At 46.5% G+C, this 16,189-nt stretch overlaps 1 protein-coding gene across 2 annotated transcripts in view; it reads left to right on the top strand.

Annotated features, from left to right (window-relative positions):
• Rnf152 (ring finger protein 152) overlaps positions 1 to 16,189 on the top strand; it is a 97,684-nt gene that overhangs the window by 45,377 nt on the left and 36,118 nt on the right. The window lies entirely within an intron of this gene.

Below are 16,189 nucleotides of genomic sequence, written 5' to 3'. Positions count from 1 at the left end.
ATTACAGGTGTGTGCCACTGTATCCAGCTACAGTTCTAGATTTCTTTTGCAAAAATTAATCGTATTTGTGGTGTGTCTGTGTAGAGGCATTGACCAGAGTGCATAATGATTTCCCTTGGTGCCCATCTGGATGACGAGCAGAGTTGTTTGTGGGGGACAATGGCTGTTTGTGGAAGATCCCTCCCAAGGCTGAACGCTGTGCTTTTGGCTCCCTGGTCTCGTGTGCCTGCTCTGTTCACAGGGCACTCAGCACATTGTGCACAGAGCTACCCAGGGCATTTCACCCTGCTGGTCTGTCAGTCAGTCAAAAGCCCTGCCAGGAAGTAGCATAAGCCTGACTCTACAATGATAAGATGGTAACATCACTGGTAAAAACCCTGCTAGGCATCTCGACTACCATATGTTTGATTCTAGAGGTATTTCCCTCATATAAAACATTTTCATGATGGTAAAAATAAGAATAGCTAAAACTTAGGACACCACTTATGTCAGAGGCCCATAGTGTATTTTGGATATGGTGTCTTTAGTGGTACTGGTTGATTCAGGTCTGTATCATCAAGAAATTCTTCTGTGTACATAACCACATCTTGGTCGCCAAATCTTGTACCTGTCCAGCCGTAAGTCTAATGTGGCAGTTCAGTTACCATCATTGGTTTAGTCTCATGGGTCTACCATGCCAGACAAATTGATTTGGTGAGGGAAGGCTTGCTGACAAGGGAGCCCAGGGCCCCAAGTGTGCTAGGCAGGTATTACCACAGAGTTGCACCCCAGCACCGCTCTCCTTCTGGTCACTTAAGATGCCACTCAAATGTGACAGCAAGGAAGCCGCAGCATTGGAGCAAAGGTCTGTGCGGTTGGGCCTTTGGTTTCATTTAAGATGTTCGGGTAGGTTTCAGAAACTGAAGTAATGCTCAACCCCAAACGGGTAGAACAGTAGCAGAAATCTGAAATCAGTTTTTTTTTTTTTTAATTTCTAAAATTAAATTAGACAAAATTCACTTAGTGTGGTTTGAGGAATGATCATGAGTGTACAGAATGCAACTCCGCTCATCAGAGTAGATTTGGGAAATACTCAGGGGGAGGCAGGAGCTTTAATTTTCCTTTTGTGAGGTTTATTTACTAATAAAATCTCAGCAGCACCGGCTTCATAAAACTCTCAGCAGTGAGCACCAGTTAGTTAGGATCTGCCATCCAGGACTCAGCCTGTTCCATTTTCTTAGAAAACAAGGCCCCTTTCCTTGAGTCATAGGGAAAGACGTGTTATTCCCCCCAGATAATGTGTTAGAGTCAACTGATGTTCAGAACTGACTTTTGAATAATCAGAGTTCACTACTGCTGGCAGAAAAATAGGCCAATGGCAACAGTAGTCCCAACCAGGTTTTTAAGTATGGAGATTGCAAAATTGTGAGTAGAATTTTAAATATCTTTAGTAGTTGAGCTTTTATAAATTTAAAAAAAAAAAAAAATTTGCCAAGAGTTACGTGACTATAACTAAAACCCAGGGTATGTTGTGAAACTTTACTAGGTAAGTTACCCAGCTTATTTCTCACAATAATTCAGGAGTTCGTTGTTTTTATACTTATTTTTTGGGTGAGCAGATAGAACACAGTGAAGGTTAGTAGCTTGCTCAAGATCGTTCTACTAGCAGGCAAACTAGGATGGGAACCCAGATTGGATCAGTAGTAGCATGGACATGGAATCTTCTACCCTATAGGGACCTTCCCAACTTTGCAGTAGTAGTCATGGAAAAGTACTAATAAAAAGAAGTTACTATCAGAAACAAAATAAGTTAATAGGAATCTTTAGTAGTATGTCCACTACAAAGGTGAACACAGTATTAAAAAGGACATACCAAAAATTTTGGAGCCTTAATTCCAGCCACTCTTTACTGTAATAATAATGGAGTTATAATTAGTTATCATATTGTGGTTATTTTGTTTCTACACTAGAAATTTATTTGGAAATCATAGTGTAACAAATAACTGCTCAAGGGCTGGGGATGTAGCTCAGAGGTAGCACCCTTGCCTAGCATATGCAAAGCCCTGGGTCCAATCCCCAGACCCGCAGAAACAAAACCAAATAAAAGGTTGCAAATATTGTGATGGTGGTCATTATACCAATGACATAATCGTGGAAGTAGAGAATAAAGAGGTTATTTTGAGGGAAGTCTGTTTCAGTGGACTAGGAAAGAGGCCTTATTGTGGATTAGTGATACATCAGGGTAGAGGGTGGAGGTTCAGGAATATTTTGGAGATTAAAAATTGGACAGCCAGGGTTAATTCAATTTTTAGCTATTTGTTTTCAAGGTCATCAGCAATATTTTTGGCTCAGAGAGTGAGTTTTACATATTGTTAGTCTGACCATTGTTCTAGGTCGTCTCTGTGGGAGAAGGAGGGACTTCAGCCATCGACTTTGCTGCCCTTCTTACTGCAGGATCCCTTCTTGAGGTCTGCCTCACAAGGGGCTTAACTTTTTGCCAGGAATACAACCAGATGTCGGGAGCCTACTGCCTCCCAAGTAAATCATTCCCATTTTATAGTTGGAAAACCTGCTGGAGAGGTCCGTTGGTAGACCCAGTCCTGTGCAGCCTGAGGCGGCCCGAGTCCTGCCAGCCCCCCGCAGGCGACTTGTGATTTACCATCAGAGGCGTTCCTTTCTTGGTTGGTGAAAATGGCACGGATTTCGGTCTCTTGATGGGCTGAGGGTGAATGCCTTCTGTTTCTTATTGGCCTGGTGATCCTGAGCCAATGGCTGTGTTGCCCTTTAGGATGAGGCCAGCGGTACCCGTGTTGGGAGGCCTGGCAAAGGTTAGTGCCCATACTTGCAGGCGCCCAGCGCTGTTTTAAGTGTTGCGCATGTGGCGTCTTAATTCTTGGAATGGGCTGAGGTAGGAAGCGGAGGCAGCCCCGCGCCCCCACCCCCGAATGAAATGACGGGTCTGAGGCCAGAGCTGGGTGTGGACCCTTCTGTGGAAATTAACAGGCTCCCTTCTTCTTTTCTTTTTGTTGTTTTGCCCACAAGTTCTGTGCTGAAACGACAGTGCCTGTGTGGAGGGGACACACTCACCTCCGTCAGGCTGTGATTATTTGAATACACGTTGAGCAAAAAGTGCTGATTATTTGAATCAGGTGTCAACAGCTCCTCCTGGAGGAGGGTGCGGGGTCTTGGGAGAAGGGCACCAGGATGGGCTGTGGGCTCTGACCAACGGGACAGACTGGAACTTTATCCCCGCAGAGGGGCGCTACCAGGACTTGGGGACCGGGGCTGTGGGGAAAGGAGTCAGGGGCCTTCGGAGGAGGCCGGGCACTGAGAGGAGGCGGCGGCCATTCCCCCCAGGCTTTTTGACTTGGACTGAAGCTGGCCCCTTCCATGGGCTTCACTTTTTTCTTGGACCCGAAGAGGTGAGATCTACAAACCACGGTAGGAAAACAGGACTTGGTTCTTTTTCTTTCTTGGTTTACCTTAAAAGAACTCTTGTGCTTCTCTCCCTGTCTTCAAGTAGGAGAGAAAAAAATGTCTTGCTGCTAAACCAAAAGGGGTGGAATTTGGGCCAAGATGCAAACACTGTAGTGGGCTTTGAGTCACTGAGTTGGCAGGGATTTGGAGCCTTTTCTGTAGGGACAGACAGCAGGGGGGTGAGGTGACAGGCGTAGTCCCCCCCTTTCTTCCTGGGGTGGGAGAAAACCAAAGCAGGCAGGAACCCAGAGTTTAAAAAAAGCCACGTGGGAGATGAAGATGGGAAATGTTTCAGACGTGGAGATTTACACAAATGCGTTGCTCGTGTGAACTCACAATAATAAATAAATCCCACCCGCAGAAAAGTAGTCTCCTGCAAAGCCTGTTTCTCTTTGGAGGGGGTAGGCCACCTCCCAGCTGCCTTGGAATTTGACTACCTAAGACTTCCTGCTGTTCTTTCCGTGCCCCACCCCCACCACAGCCTCTTTATAATCCTAAAAGCAGGGGATTAGTGATAAATATGGGTACAGTAAAATAATATTTCCATATTTCCAAATTATTTCTTTGCAAAAGAGGGTGAGGTTTGGAAGAGATGGGAATACCTCTGTAGGAATAACAGGATACTTGTGAGTTGGTTACTGCCTATCTTTCCCTCCATGGATCGATTTCAGGGTCTAATGTGTAGCCTTTATCAGGAAATTCAAATGCTTCTCGAAAATTCTAATGACATGGTTACACTCATGGTTTCCTGTAGAAAGGACATCTGCCCATGAGCGATCTCGTTTTGTCTTTATGTCATTGTTGTGCCAAGTTCATGGAAATGTGGAAGCAGAGGTGGTCAGGGTTAAGTGGCTGAGGTTGTGACTGATGATCTGCTTCCTGGTGTGGATGTGTGTGCACGCGTGTAGATCAACATGTACCTGAGAGCATGTGTGTATGCATGTGTGAGCGTGTACATTCCAGAGTATTCTTCTCATGAGAGTCCTTGGTGCTAAACTTTGCTACACCCTTCACTGAAGTGTCAGTGTAAAGTAGACCTAAACAAATAGGAACATGGTCTGTGTGACTTTGTGCATTGAGTCTCTGATCACCTCCAGCTGTCTCTCGTTTGGTTTCCTCCAGTGATAGAGTCAGGGTGAGGAGCCCAGTGCCTCCGTGGGCCACATTTGATAGGAAGTTGAAATCATTTTTCTGTATCCCAGAAGATGGATCTTACCTGAGACAAATGACACTTTAGCTACCTGAAAGTATGCCTACAAGAAGGCCCATTACACCTTTTGGTGATCTTTGAAATAGTTGAGATTAGGCCTGACTTTAGCTCATCTTATTAAAAAAAAAAAAAAAAAAAAAAAATGGTGAACTTAGAAAATTCATAGAACACACAAGATTTCCTGCAAGGTGTTAGAATGCTCCAAACATCTTTCCTGAGAACCTCAAAATGCATTCATACAGTGAATTCTTTTTTTATTCTGTTTTTTTTTTTTTCCTTTTTTTGTGGTGGTGCTGGGGATTGAACCCAGGACCTTGTGCATGCTAGGCAAGCACTGTACCAATTGAGCTATATCCCCACCCTAGTTATTCTGTTTAATCATTAACGTGGGAACCCTGAGAACCTCAAGTGTAGGCAGTTTGTTATCAATTCCATTTTCCAGCACATGGGAGGTTTGTGGATGTTGCTGTTCTTTTCTTGAAGTTGCCTTTGTCACAACTGTCCTTGATTTTCCTACCTAGTCCTTCTGCTCTCCATCTTTGCTGCTTATAACTACAAGGCAAAATACTAATTTATGTTTTTCTTACATTTATTGTAAATTTTGAGGTTCCTTCTAGAGCCCATACTTGATCTAGTGGCCTCTGGTGGCCTAGCCAGATGCTCCATGCAGCAAGTGCCCTGCAGGGCCAGCTGAGGGGCAGTTGGGTGGACCTACCTGTGTAGCTGCTCTCGAGACTGAGAACACTGGAGGAAGGAAATATCGGAGAATATTTCAGAAATGGTTTTCCCAGGCAGAAATGCTCTGCCCCCGCCCAGGTGTGTGTCGTAAGCCTCCAGCAACCCTCGAGGGCCAGCCTCGGCATTCTGTGGCTCGTTCTGCACGTGTGTGCTGGTCTAAGGAGTGACAGAAAACTCTGCTGCATGTGTGACCAGGAGTCACCTTGGACAGCCTTGGCAAGGAGAAGCTGGCATCTACATCGCCTCTAGGAGGCCCAATAAATTCTGAAGAGGTGAGCAAAGTTGATTTACTGTGTTTGTTGTAGCTAGTGTATTAGTTTGTTTCAATCCACATAATAGGGGAGCTGTATTATGCGTTTTATGTATTTTTACAGTGCAAAGGGGTTCCTTGTAGAATTAGTGTGCACTGGATATCTGTGGCCCCTGTATGGGATTTAGTAGTGGTATTTTACATTTTAAGCCATTACTATAAATTCAGTTGTTATGGTTGTTCTTCCTGCTGCATTGCTGATGATATCTGGGTCTCTTTGATGCTGAACTCATGGTCAGAAATGTGACCCTGACTGGTGAGACTGAGGCTATGGAGACTCCAGCCTGGTGGTGGTTCGCCCCTGCAGCTATTAGCTGCATGGACGGTGGGCACTGTCTCCTTAAAATGAAAAAAAAAATCCCAAATATTTTCAAATGTCTCTTGGCTCCCTTTCCTGCTTCTCTTCCCCTCAGGGAACAATAAAAACCAGTCTAGTTGAAGATGCAGTTTGTTGTCTCTTTGCTTTTGTAATGCATTTGTACCTCTGAGTTCCCACTCTGAGAATCATCTCTTGTCGATTTAAATTCAGTACAGGCTCACTTCCCAAGCCCAGGAACCAGCAAGCATCTAGGTATTACCGCTCGCTTGGTTGAGGCTTGGTGGGGGGAAAATACCTGGCAGAGCCTTGAGAAGTCCACATAAACACCTTTCCATTTCCCACCCCATTCATAAGGGAGCTGAGTTCATTTTAGGACAAGTCCCGATGTCTGATTTCTGTTTTTACTCTTGCTTTAAGTTTCACTGATTTGCTGTAATGAATTCTTAGTGCCAAGAAGTGGACCATCTCACTGTGCCCCTGGTCAGAAGTGGGGATGGAGGGCAGCTGGCAGAAAAGCCAGAGCTGTTGCCTCAGAAAAGGCCACAGCCCCCAAGTTACCCCCGACGTCAGCAGGTTGATACCCGCATGAACGTCACACTCCAGGAGCACACAGAAGGAGGAGACACCCATGGGGACCAGTGAGGACCTGGCGGGTGGGGAAGGCAGAGGCATGTGCTAATAGTTTGGGAAGTGGGGGGTGGGGGAAGTTGGGCCATGCTTCAGATAAGGCTGGAAATGACACAGTCACCGAAGGACTCACAGACCCTGCGGGGGTGGGGTGGGGTGGGTGGTTCTGGGCCTGGCTGGTGATATGAGGAATCACTAGAACATTTGAAGCGGTGGTGTGGCATCACAGTGGAAAGCACGGATCCTGGTTCTGCCTGCTCTGTTCCTTGGGCAAGGGTTTTGACCGTCTTTGCTGCTGGTCCCTGGTCTATAATGTGGACCCGATGAGTGTGCCCTCCTGGAGTTGTCTGGAGACTGAAGGAGTCAGCTGTGGTATGTTAAGCACCTGGCAGAGTGGCACTCCTGAGAGCCGCCCCCCCCCCCCCCCACTGACTTATTAGCAGCAGTAGACAGGATGGATGGAACCTGGTTTACAGGGCTTTTGTGAGGACCAGTGAGGTGGGGTCTGTGCACAGGAGTCCACTGAGCTCTGGGAGGAGGGGGTCGGCGTCAAGAATACTCCTCCCTTGGTGCAGTGTGTGAAGCCAGGTGGTGGCAGGCCCAGACCTGAGAAATTTTAGAACTGCATCACCAGGGCTTGGAGACATTTAGGAAATGTTCTACTATTTTTTGGAAGCATGGTTACATCGATCAAACAGAGAGATACATAATTGAACCCCAGCTGGCTAGCCTTCCTTGAAAATTAAGAGAACATTACCATTTTCCTAGAGTTTTTCGAAGGTTTTATGTAGGTTTCTTTGGGGATTGGCACAGATATCGCAGCAATTTTTGCCTACACCGTTGAGCTGCACATGGAGGCTCTAACATTGAGAAAACTCTTTTCTGTGGCACCAAGTGTCAGCACATTATGAGTCTCTTTGCAGCAATAGAGACGAAGCACTAAATTCCACAACGGAATGGAGGCTGCTAGCAGGGGATTATCTAGGACTTGAGTTTAGGCAGTTTGCAAAACAATTCAGCAAAGTATCTAAAGGCAATGGGGGGAAGTAGTATTGCTTTTTTGTGCTGCCAACCAGGTTTGTCACATGGATTAGTAATTTAGATAGGAGCAGCCATGAATCACTGCTTAGCGTTTCGCATTTAATTTTATCCTGGAAGCAATTTCCTTTCAAATTCTCGAGCTGTAGTTATCATTAATGAATTAAACATTACGAAACCCAGAGAACTACTAATTCATTTTGAAATAAGTAGACATTTAAATCTGAAAAAGAAACCTTAAATTTTTTCAGTGGTGTTTAATATTTTCAAGCTGACAAAATGTGGGATGGCATTTCGTAGATGTAGTTTCTCAGAATAGTTAATGGTAGATGTGGGTACGTGTGCTGGAAACCTGGCTGTAGGTTTTAGGGTATGGTTTTGTGACATAATAAGACATGTGTATTTGGTCTTCATCCCCTAGTACCTGACATGGAACCCCGAAAACCCTTGTGATTTCCTAAGGGATAGGGGTGCGAGGAGCATCTTTTGCTATTCATAATAAACTCCTTTTATCTATACCTGAGCTTATGCTCACCCTTATTTTTTATTGGCACTTTATACACAGTGGCAGATTTATACATGCACACGATATGACAATGTTATTGGCTGAACCTTGTTCCCCAACATTTCCCCTTTCCTTCCCCTGTGAGGTGGCTGTTGGTGAACTTTGAGACAGCTTCAGGACAGAGCTGGTCACCAGAGGAACCATCCATGTTATTAGAGCTTTGGGACTTTGAATTCCACCCTGGGGACCTCCCCAGAGGGAAGAGGGGTTGAAGACTGAGTCAGTGACCAATGGCCAATGGGTTCAATCTCCATTCTACATAATGTGACCTCCATAAAACCCTAGTTGATGGGGTTTGAGAGCTTCCGGGTGGTGAACACGTGTGGGTGCTGGGAGGGTGGTGTCCTGAAAGGGCAGGGGAGCTGTGTGCCCCTCTCTCCCATACCTCGCCCTACGCGTCTCTTCCACTTGGCTCTTCTAGGTCACCCTTTATAATAAATTGGTAATAGTAAGTAACCTGTTCCTGACCTCTGTGAGCCATTCTTTAGCAAATTATGGAACCTAAGCAGCGGGTGTTGGGAACCACGATTTACAGCTAGTCAGAAGTGTGGGAGGCCTGGGACCTGTGGTGGCCTCGGATAAGAGGGCAGTTGTGTGGACCTGAGTGTTCAACCTGTGGAGTCCACACCAAGGGTGGGTAGTTCATGCATGTTTGAATTGAATCTTTGAATACCCAGCTGATGCCCGGGAGTGAAGCGTTGGTTGTGACGAAGCCTACGCATTTGGTGTCAGGGTGTTTTGAGGGGCAGGAAGGAGGAAGTCGGGTTCTCTTGGTGATTAGTGACTGGGTGTTCTTAGAGCCAAGTTCTCCACCCAGCTTTCTAATCACCTGTGTTTCTCAGCTTAATCCTGTGATCCTGCCCTTTCCTGGGACACTGCCAATTGTTCTCTGGCTCTGCCTTCTTTCAAACCCTTATCAGCCAGGTGTGGTGGCATGCTCCTATGATCCCAGCTCCTCTGGAAGCTGAGTCAGGAGACTCACAAATTGGGAGCCAAACTAGCCAACTTAGTGAGACCCTGTCTCAAAAAGGGCTGGAAGTGTGACTTGATGGAAGACTGATTTGCATAGTATGCATGAGTCCTTGGGTTCAGTTCCCAGTACTGCAGTGAATAAATAAGCAAGTAGGGGAAGGAGCTCATTGGTGGAGCACTTGCCCAGCGTGCACAAGGCCCTGGAGTCAACCCCCAGTATCACAAAGCAAAAGAAGGCCTTATCCTAGTTGTTCCCAGGAAAGATTCCTCCCATCCTCAGATGTCCTTAGTGCAGGCTGTTCCATGCTCCACCCTATCAAACCCTTTCTTAGTCTAGCTTCAGAAAAACAGGACCCCGTGCATTGTGGGGGTCACGAATGGGCCACAAGGAGGCACCGGATAAGAGAGAGTGTAAAATCCAGAGTGTTACAGGAAAATGTGCTCAGTTTTTTCTTCAAAGATGCTTCCCCATTATAAGGTTGGTAGGAGAATGGGTAGATGGTGTCCATATCAAAGTTACCTGAAGACTGAAAAAGCTTCTAGAGATAACATTTAAGGCTATTTCTTAGTCACCTCCTGGCCCCCACCCGCTGCCAACTATTAAAAAAAAAAAAAAATCTTCTTGCTCCTACTTTGTCCACCAACCTTCTGGGGATGGGCACCTGCTCTGTGGCCAGTCCCTGACACACTCGAGCTTGCTTCCTGAGCGTAAAGTGCGGGTGATAATTCTCACCCCTTCCCTACTGCACACATAGTGGCAAAGGTTAAGTGAGAGATGGACCCGCTGCCTGCATTCCCAGGAGCTCAGGAGACGAGGGAGGGGAGGCAGGGAGGAGGCCTGCGTAACAGGGAGGAAGACGCCCCCTTCCCTAGGCCCACCCTGCCCCTTCTCCACTTGGGACCTGAATTAGAATGAGCAGCCTCTTGGGGAAGGAAGACTTGGGAGACTCAGGGCCTGGCCTTCCTCTTTCCAGATCTACCGGCTAGGTGGCTGCTGCTGTGAAAGATGACCCTGAGTGTCACGAGTTTTCTTTTTCCTCTTTGGAGCTGCTTCTGAATATTTTGTTGTTGTTTTGTTTTCCCTGATTCCTTAGTTGTTTGTTTCCCACTTACCCATTTCCTAGGGCAGCAGTCCTTGGTGTCCCTGGCTCAGAGGTACACCCCTCTGCTGTCTGTCTCTGTGGTCCCAGGGCCACCTCCCTGTGTGTCTCTTCTGTTTTTAAGGACACCCATCATGCTGGAAGAGGGGATGACCTCATCTTAACTAATTATATCTGCAGCAATCCTGTTTCCAAATAAGGCCACATTCTGAAATACTGGAGGTCAGGATTTCAACCTGTCCTTTTGGGAGATGCAAACCATGCCCCGCACATTGTTCGATACCCGTTTACACCACAGTCATTCTCCAGGCAGCACGTGCCCCCTGGACAGAGCACAGCCTGGCTCTCCCCAGAGCTGTGCGGCTGTCTGATGCACGTGCTGTCAACCCCTGGGAACAGGTGTGCGCAAGCACGCAGCACTTCTGAAGCAGCGTAGGGTGTGGATTTGCTGAACATCCCTTGCATGCTCCATTGCCTATTTTACTTAAGTCAACTAAGCCTGAAACCAAGAGCGTCGATGGCACCGGTGGGAAGTACGGAAGGCCTTCCCATTTTGTTTGCAACAATTGGTTTTATCAGAAGTACTGAGGTGGGAGTTTGAGCAGATGCGCCTGCTGTCCTGTTCTGCCGGGTGGAAGGAGTGTGTGGTGGCTTCTGAATGGTGGTGACGACGGGTAGGAAGCAGAGGGAGCCGCCAGCACTTGTCTATAACAGGAGTTGTGGCAGCAGGACATGGATGGGCCTGTGGTTAGACAGGGCTGACTTCACCCAGTGAATGAGAAAAGCGGAGTCTCCCAGATGTGACTCACCCAGTAGGAAAGAAGCCAGGAGACCCTGAGTTTTGTCCTGGTTTTGCACCAGTGTTGCCAACTGAACTTAACACACTTTTCTTATTAAAGCAGGATCTGGGCTTTCTCGTCTCCGGGAAATGTGCTGCATCATGATGTCTGTAGGGCAGTGAACAGGCGCGGGCGGCTGGCAGGCCTCAAGGGAGCACCCGGGGCCTATGAGGACAGCCTCTTTCCGGTTGTCCCCGTGGATCAGGGGGTTTAGGCTGGAGCAGAGACTTAATAAGAGCAAAGCCTGTGATGCAGAAAGTCTGCTAAGGAGCTGCTGGTCTTGTTCCCACGGCCAAGGAAGGAGTGCCGTAGGCTTGCTCGTAGGCGTCCTGAGCTGGTAGAGCAGCGAGGACATGGGTGACCTCGAGTCATGGGCTACGATGGGAAGTCTAGGGAGATGCCAAGGGGGATGTGTCCACAGGTGGCCAGCTCTCAGGGACAGCCTCCTTGCCCTACTGTTAAGGGGTACAGGTGGATCAGGGGCAGCAGGGACTGGCAGGACACTGATGAGCTTCAGACCTAGAGTTCTAAGGATTCAAGAAAGGACAGGGGTGCAGAGGAGCCCTGGGCAGGTGTCACAGCTCAGCCAGCAGTTAGTGGGGACCTGGAGGAATCCCAGAGGACTCTTCCAAAACTACCTAGAAGTCTGTGCTAGGTTAGGGCAGGTTCTGGAAATAGGTGCCTGGGTGGGCGTGCGTGTGGCTGGAGAGGGGCTTCCCTTTGTGATTCTGGCTAGTAGACACTTGCCTCCCCAGTCTCTGGCAGGGCTGGCCACTCGTTCATTTCAAGACATTCAGTAGCAGAGAAGATCCATGAATTCAGCTGAACGCATCCCCACTACCTCTGCATTGACTAGAGGTGTTCTTTGTGGCTGCAGCTATTGTTTTAATTGTCTGATTCTTTATAATCAGAGAGCAAATGCATCATTTTGGAAAATACTCTTGAATGTAGATGTTTATACACTTCCATGACAAATTTATGTTAAATGACTCTTGATTCACAAGGCTCAGGCTGAAAGGTGTTCCGTGACAGACAATCATCCAAAATCAGAATGAACAAAGGCCCGTAGTCTGGTGGCTGGCCAGACCTGGAAGACTTGGATCCAGCGTGGAGTTATTTGCTACTTTTGTGTCCCCAGTGACCAGAATGCAGCCATGAAACAGAAGGGTTGGTCATTTAAAAGAAGTACCAGTAGGTTAGGAGAAACATTACAGCAATAACAACAGACTGTGGGGAACATTCTCTTGCCTGTTGTAGAGAAAATGCCATTTTTGTGACTATTGAAAATTTACTTCATTTTCTAGGATTCAAGCCAGAGTGTTCTGAGGCCCTAAGGGTTCAAAAGCAAATCCCAGGCAAAATATTTGACAGTTTTTAATACAATATTGTTTTTTTTTAGTTTTATGAAAATGAAATCATGTGGATTCAGTGTGTGGTTTTCTGGAGCAGTATTGAGATAAGCAATTTGATGACCTGCGTGTTTGTAGTGATGTGACTTCGGACAAATCATTTAATTTTCTTGGGTCTCAATTTTATCAGCTACAGAATAGAAACGTTTCTACATTTTGTCCTTCTTACAGTGTTGGGGGAAACGATGACAGTATTTAAAACCTGGTGTGTGTTACAACCGATAAGTAGGAATTATCAACACAAAGGTAAAAAGTCAGATTCTCCTTTGTGCCAGTTCTCCTGCATCTATTTTAATTATATTCATTCCCGAGTTTTGACTGGTTTCTCCTTGTTTTACTACATAATTAATTTAAAATGTTGTCCTGAATAACAGCACTGTATCTACATGAGCATTGCTAGGAGGAAGGAGTACGCATAAGGGTGTTTGTAAATAATGCTTCGGTGACACTATTGTGATAATTATGGCTATTTGAAGATGGGTTTTATAGCAAGTCCTCAATTTTCCTGTCACTTTTTTTCCTGGGCTCTTCCACTTAAGCAAACACATTTGTCACATGGAGCCAGCCATTCAGGGAACTAAATCCCAAGAGAAGTCAGCAGCTCTGTGACTCCACTTTGTGTTTTCTGTAGCTAACGTTGCACATCCTCCTCAAGGGTGCAAAGATTGCTCTACACTCTTGGTCCTTATGTGGAACCAGTAAGGACAGCAGGAGGAAGGTGTAGCAAATCCCCTAAAGTTGCTCCAGGTTCTAGTTCCAAGGAATGGCCATCCCTGGATCAGAGTGACCTGGCAGGCTTCTTGGACTGTTGGTAGCAGAAGCAGTATAGCCAGGACACTGTGGGATTGGCTTCTTATTTTTGTCTGCAGCCCTAATCCCCTCGTAGCCTGTCTTTGGGAGCCTCTGTGCATGGGAGGTAGCATGGATGGAGAGTCCTCTCCATAGACAAGTCCCCACTGGGTCAGGAGGGTAAACCCTTGGGTTCTCCAGGCTTTGCAGCTCTTCCAGGGGAGGGGCCCTGCTGTGCATTTCACTCTGCTTTTTTCCAATTTATCTGTGTTCTCCAGCATTTATTATTATTTTTAAGATAGATCTTTGCAGGCTTATTATTTAAATTCAAATTGATTAGTGAAGAATCTCAGTTTCCAAATACTTTTACACCTATGTAAATCTTACAGTAACGTTTCTTTGCCACAGTCGAGCAAAGTCTTAGTTTTTGAAAGTCTTGAGTATTGTCTTCACCGTAGTGGCTTTACACACTGACTCAATCAGAATCTAATTTCAGATAGAAATTGGTCAGTGAATTTTGTTAATGGATTTTTTGGACGCATTTAGAGTTAGGATTGGAAAAAGACCTTGGAAGGTCATTGTGTCCAGCCCTCTCACCTTATGGGTGTGAACCCGGGCACCCAGAGAAGTTGAGTTACTGGTCCAAGATGGCAGTGAGTTATTGCAGAACCCAGGGCTACTTCAATACCTGCATGTGGGGGAAGATCCAGGGGGTCATATGAGTGTTTAGCAGGTGTTCTTTCTTTTTTGTAAGACAGGTTTTCTTTTGTTTTGTTTTTTGCAGTGCTGGGGATTGAACTCAGGGTCTTGTACTTGCAAGGCAAGCACTCTACCAACTGAGCTATCTCCCCAGCCCCAGACAGGTTAGTTTTGAGGCTGTGATATTGTCGTAATAATGAATTTCAAGGACTAGAACATCCTAATTTGATTACATTTTTATGTTTGACTCCTGCTAAGCCAGAATTCCTGATGTTGTTACCCTCATGGAAAAGCTTTGCAAACGCCTTGGTGTACTTTCCTGAGTCGGTGCACACGCTGTCTCTTAGCTGTCAGGGAGTCCTGCTGCCCCTTGGAATCATCCCACACGCTGGTCATGATTGCTTACGAAGTGGCAGCAGGGCATGGATTGTCATAAGCACACAATGCATGCCAGCGCCCCCCTCCTCCTCACTACCATTAGCCTATTTAAAATACAATATTCTGGTGCATATTCTTCTACATGACATTTATGAACCCTATTTGCTGTTATTTAGAGTTTTTGGGAAAGAGTCCCTTTATCCAACATCCGGAAAAATTGTGCAACTTGCTCTTCTGCCAGTTGCCTTCTGATGTGGCATTGATTGCACCCCTGCCCACCCCCTCCCCCCACTCTGTTTTCACGTCAGACTGAACACGGCAGAGAAGAAGCTTGGCAGTGAGATTTGTTTGGCTTGTTTACTTTCTCCCATTGTCAAAGTGGCTGTGATTCAGCACTGGGTTCTGTCCTCCCTGATGCCCTGATGTGCTAGTGAAAGGAGAGAAATGAAACCCCAAGTTATCAAGAGAGGCATCGCCGTCACGTCGAATGTCCTTTATGGAGAAGACGGTATTCGCTGCCTCCTGATTACCCCACTAAAATAGTACCCTGTTCCGGAGATGACTGACGGAGACTCTAAATGCCACCCGCTCTCCTCTTTGGTTCTCTCAGTTGGGAGAAAGATAAAAACAAACCATGAAAGATCACCGAGGAGATGGTTCCCTATGTGATTGTGCAGGTTGTGTTACGTGCGGAGGATGTGAACCTGACCTAGTATAAACTTTTCCTTGAGACCTTTGCAGTGGATGAGTGTGTCGTGGTGAGTTCAGATCATTCCCGTTCTTAGCGGCAAGAACTTGCTCTTTTCCCTGTGCATTTTCTTGCAAGACAGATCTCCGATGACTATGAATGCATCTGTGGGATGACATGCTGTCCCCTTGGGCTTATTGGCTCTGTGGGGCTACAGAGAAGGCTTTGCTGCCCCTGGGTGCACCTTTGGCATGTATTGACTGAGGAGGAGATAATAATTGAATCAGACTGAAAACACTTCTTGTTCACAGCATGGTAGAAACTTGGAAGAGAAGGACATCACACAAATATCATCTTATCAGGAGCTGGTAACAGTGGTGGAAAGCAAGTGGGGCTTGGAGTTATGAGATGAAGTTCAGGTTTGTCCCTGTCCTCGACATGGGACCTGGGCATGTCATGCAACCCTGAGCCAGAGTTTCTGTAATTAGAAAATGGACCTCTAGGACGAGGGGAATGGGCATAGCAACAGTGGTGGTGACATGGTAGGATGCAAAATGCCCCAGAAGATGTTCTTGTCCTAATCCCTGGGTCCTAGGAATGGTGAGTTTAACCTGGGGTCTCAGGGTGGGCCCAATGCGATCACCAGGGTCTTCGTAAGAGGGAGGTAGGAGAGAGTTAGTAAGAAAGTGACAGAAGCGAGGGGGCGAAGGAACACCAGGAAGGGCCCACTGGCCAAGGAGTGCAGGGGACCCCAAAACACAAAAACAGATAGGGAACACCATGATCCTCCCTTCAGAGCCTCCGCGAGGAACCAGCTCTGCCTACGCCTTGAATTTGGCCTGGGGAGACTGATTTCAGACATCTAGCCTCCAGACCTGGAAGGTAATGAATTCATGTTAAGTGGCTAAGTTTGTTTTAATTTGTTACAGCAGCAACAAGAATGGATGCATTTACCTTTTCCACAATTCTGACAATGGTTCAGGGTGACACTAACTCTTCTATATTTGTGAGTAACAAAGTGCTGTGTAGATACTGTCACTTCTAAAATCAAT

This window comes from Sciurus carolinensis, chromosome 15, assembly GCF_902686445.1.
Source record: "Sciurus carolinensis chromosome 15, mSciCar1.2, whole genome shotgun sequence".
Taxonomy (NCBI): Eukaryota; Metazoa; Chordata; class Mammalia; order Rodentia; family Sciuridae; genus Sciurus; species Sciurus carolinensis.
This window is presented reverse-complemented; position numbering and strand designations above follow the sequence as displayed.